The sequence below is a fragment of the Pongo abelii genome, chromosome 6, assembly GCF_028885655.2.
Source record: "Pongo abelii isolate AG06213 chromosome 6, NHGRI_mPonAbe1-v2.0_pri, whole genome shotgun sequence".
In the NCBI taxonomy this organism is placed as follows: domain Eukaryota; kingdom Metazoa; phylum Chordata; class Mammalia; order Primates; family Hominidae; genus Pongo; species Pongo abelii.
This window is the reverse complement of record NC_071991.2, coordinates 32,875,920-32,880,139: the sequence shown is the minus strand read 5'-3', so window position 1 is coordinate 32,880,139 and position 4,220 is coordinate 32,875,920. Positions and strand designations below refer to the sequence as shown.

General features: G+C 40.1%; 1 pseudogene; it reads right to left on the bottom strand.

Moving 5' to 3' along the window:
- Positions 1-1,723: 1,723 nt before the first annotated feature.
- LOC112134525 (small nucleolar RNA U13) lies at positions 1,724-1,815 on the bottom strand (annotated as a pseudogene).
- Positions 1,816-4,220: the final 2,405 nt, after the last annotated feature.

Genomic DNA, 4,220 nt, shown 5'->3' with positions numbered 1-4,220 from the left:
GCCAACCTCTTTAGTAATTAGGAAATACTAAAAGAGACTTCCTAATTTTCTAGTCTTTCTTCCTTTTTCTGTCTAGTATACAGTTTTATTTTTTAACATAATATATTAAGCATAGCACTGTAAACCAGAAATGTTTTTTTAAAAATCAGAATCTACTTTTAAAGAGTTTATTCAAGCAAAAAGCTGAGAATGTCCATTTGGGACACATGGACTACAGAGAAAGGGGTTCCGCGCTCTGAAATTAAAAGTTACATTCTTGCTTGTAGGCAGAAAAAACAAATGTTACAGGATTTCAATATTTTCTATGCAAGGATGGTTTGAGAGTTAACAGCAAACTAATTAGTTACAGTTTGTTTCCTTTTCCTCATGGCTTCCTCTCCTCTCCTCTCCTTTGCTTCCCTTTCCTTTTCCTTTTCCCTTTCCTTTTTTTTTTTTTTTGAGATGGAGTCTTGCTCTATTGCCCAGGCTGCAGTGTAGTGGCATGACCTTGGCTCACTGTAACCTCTGCCTCCTCGGTTAATATGATTCTCCTGCCTCAGCCTCCTGACAAGCTGGGATTACAGGCACCAGTCATCACGCCCAGGTAATTTTTGTATTTTTATTTTTAGTAGAGATGGGGTTTCACCATTTTGCCCAGGCTGGTCTCAAACTCCTGACCTCAAGTGATCCACCTACTTTGGCCTCCCAAAGTTCTGGGATTACAGGCATGAGCCAGCATTCTGGGCCTTCTTCTTTCCTTTTCCTTCCCTTTTCCTTTTCCTTTCCTTTCCATTTTCTCTTCCCTTCCCCTTCCCTTTCCCTTCCCTTCCCCCTTCCCTTCCCCCTTCCCTTTCCTTTCCCCCCTTCGCTTCCCCTTTCCTTTCCCCCTTCCCTTCCCCTTTCCCTTCTCCCTTCCCTTTCCTTTCCCCTTCCCTTCCCCTTTCCCTTCTCCCTTCCCTTCTCCCTTCTCTTCCCCCTTCCCTTCCCCCTTCCCTTCCCCTTCCCTTTCCCTTCCCTTCCCCTTTCCCTTCTCCCTTCCCTTTCCTTTCCCTTCCTTTCCCCTTCCCTTCCCCTTTCCCTTCTCCCTTCCCCTTTCCCTTCTCCCTTCCCTTCCCCCTTCTGTTCCCTTTCCTTCTCCCTTCCTTTCCCTTCCCCCTTCCCTTCCTCCTTCCCTTTCCTTTCCCTTTCCCTTCCCCTTTCCTTTCCCCCTTTCCTTCCCCTTTCCTTTCTCCCTTCCCTTCCCCTTTCCCTTCCCGCTTCTGTTCCCTTCCCTTCTCCCTTCCTTTCCCTTCCCCCTTCCCTTCTTTTTCCCCTTCCCTTCCCCCTTTCCTTCCTTTTCCCCTTCTCTTCCCACTTCCCTTGCCTTCCCACTTCCCTTCCCTTCCTACTTCCCTTCCCTTCCCACTTCCCTTCCCTTCCTACTTCCCTTCCCTTCCCTTCCCACTTCCATTCCCTTCACCCTTTCCTTCTCCCTTCCTTTCCCCCTTCCCTTTCCTTCTCCCTTCCCTTCCCTTCCCCTTTCCCTTCCCTTCCCCTTTCCCTTTCCCTTCCCTTACCCCTTTCCTTCTTCCTTCTTTTCCCCCTTCCCTTCTTCGTTCCTTTCCCCCTTCCCTTCCCTTCCCCCTTCCCTTCCTCCTTCGCTTCCCTTCCCTTCTCTTCCTTTTTCCTTTCCATTTCCCCTTTCCTTTCCTTTTCCTTTTCCTTTTCTTTCTTTTATTTTCCTTTTCTCTTCTTTTTTTTTTCACATCAGACAGGTAATGTGCCAACATTGAGGGAGGCGCATCTCACACAAGTGCATGAAAACCCAGTCATCCTGCTTATGAATGACAAAAGGGTCATTTTCTTTTCTTTGCAGGTGATTTCTATTTTCTTTTCAACTTAAAAATGTGTATCAATATTCCATCTTAAGACAATGTGGTAGCCATGAAGTCTGTGTAAGAAAGGTAAGAGAGAAGTTCATCTACAATGACGATCAGCAGTGACGTGAAAAGGGGTCTTCCTTGGCATCCTTGAGTCCTTTACAACATTTAGAAAACAGTGCAGATAAGGAAGAAGACTAACTTACAATCAGAGAAAAATGGTTACAGCTGCCTAAGGTATAGCTGCCTGCCACCTCACACAGAACCCACACTTATATTCCTTTAAGACTGAAAATAATGAGTTCTAATAGCTTAGAATTTTTTTTTTTTTTTTTTTTTTTTTGAGATGGAGTCTCACTCTGTTCCCCAGGCTAGAGTGCAGTGGTGCAATCTCAGCTCACTGCAACCTCTGCCTCCCATGTTCAAGGAGCTCTTCTGCCCCAGCTTCCCGAGTAGCTGGGACTACAGGAGCATGACACCACAGCCAGGGAATTTTTGTATTTTTAGTAGAGATGGGATTTTGCCATGTTGGCCAGGCTGGTCTCAAACTCCTGACCTCATGTTGATCCAATTGCCTCGGCCTCCCACAGTGCTGGAATTACAGGCATAAGCCACTGTGCCTGGCTACAGCTTAGATTTTGAATAACTTATTTCCACAGCGTTTTGGACATAGTTTTAGAACACCACCCCACATTTAAAAGAAACTCATGATTTTGTATAAAACAATTAGAACCATAATATTGTTTTGCAGAATGAGAATTGATATTCATTGAAATAACTTAATATTATGACCATGTAGTAAGTAACTCCAGACCTGAAATTAAACACTTTGGGATAGGAAGACAGAGAGCAATGTGACTAATTATATGTTGAATAAATCATATTTAGGATAGAAAGTGTAACTCTATTTTTTTCTAAAAAGATATAATCTTTAAGCAAGATTTTATGCCCCAATACACCCAAAAATTCTCATGAAAAATAAACTTAGGTGTTTTATTTTCCAGATTACAAAATTCATATTGAATAAATCAATCTTTTAGAAATCTTGCACAAAATAGAAAAATAAGAATAATAATGAAATAATAGAATTGCTAATATTCAGAAAGAATTCAGTCTTTTTAAGAGACTAGGGGGTAGTGTTAGACACTATCCTAAGTTTTATGTATATTAACTCACTATTCACAACACTTCTATTAGTGAGGTGCTATTATCCTGTTTTCATGGAGGTGGAAACTGAGGCACAGGAGGCAGGTGGTGTGGCTCCCAAGTCAGAGCTCCTGAACTCAAAATCCTATGGCCCTTCCACATAGACCTTCATGAATGTGTTTAAAATTAGAGTACAATTGTCATCCAATGAAAGACTTGTTTTCTCAGAGGACAAAATGTAAGAGGTAGAAGGAGAGAGTGATGATTTGTTAAGGGGGTTGCTGATATTCTTATCCTGTATGTTTTAGGGAAGGAAAACACCACCAGTTACCCAGTGAGTTACTTTATTTTGCATTGAGTTTCCAGTCAAGGCTTGGTGGCCGTTCGCTGACAGGGGCTTTCAGGCTCAAGTCATTTTGATACTTTCTTCTTCTTGCATGATAAGCACACTTTTATTACTAAGATAGAAACTAATGACAGTTTTTCTGTCCTGGAAATCTTTCAATGAATTTACTTCATTTGAAATTTCAAATATTTGAATTATGTTTTTTAAGCTGAGATAGTCTCTCATATATAAAAACAAAACAAATAGAAAGCAAAACTATGATCTCAATTTATGATTTTGGCATGAATTTGGTTTGCAATAGTTGTATTCCTTTTAAGTGAAAAGTATGGCATCAAATAAAAATCATGTCTTGCCTTTCTGGACATAAATAAATTAAAAGTGAGCTAAAACTGCTGAAATATCCATTAAAGATGAGAGGTACTTCTTTTCTTGAGAAAATCAAAGCATTTTTTTTTTTCTTTCAACTAGGTAATAAAGACACTCAAATGAATTTATTTTAAAAAGCTTATTTTCAATACGAAACACTTTTTGTTAAAATAATAATATAGTGATTTAAGTCAATTTTGCTATTAGTATTCAAGGTCAAAAATATTAGCAGAACTGCAAAGAAGGAAGATTTAACTTACCTGTCAAAAATATAAACTTTACCATGGAAAGTTGCTTATTACGAATTAGTTTGAAATGTTGAGACATTAAGCATATGCTTAGTGGTGCTTAACATCAAAAACTTGCAGGCAATCTGTTCATGTGACTTGTCTGTTCAAGACTTTGGGATGATTAGACATGCTTAATGAGCAATGAATTTCAGGGAGCTTATGTTAAGCATTAAAAGTGCACCGGTCAAGAGGTCTAATTGACGAGACATGGAAACATTTGGTCAGAAGTTCAAT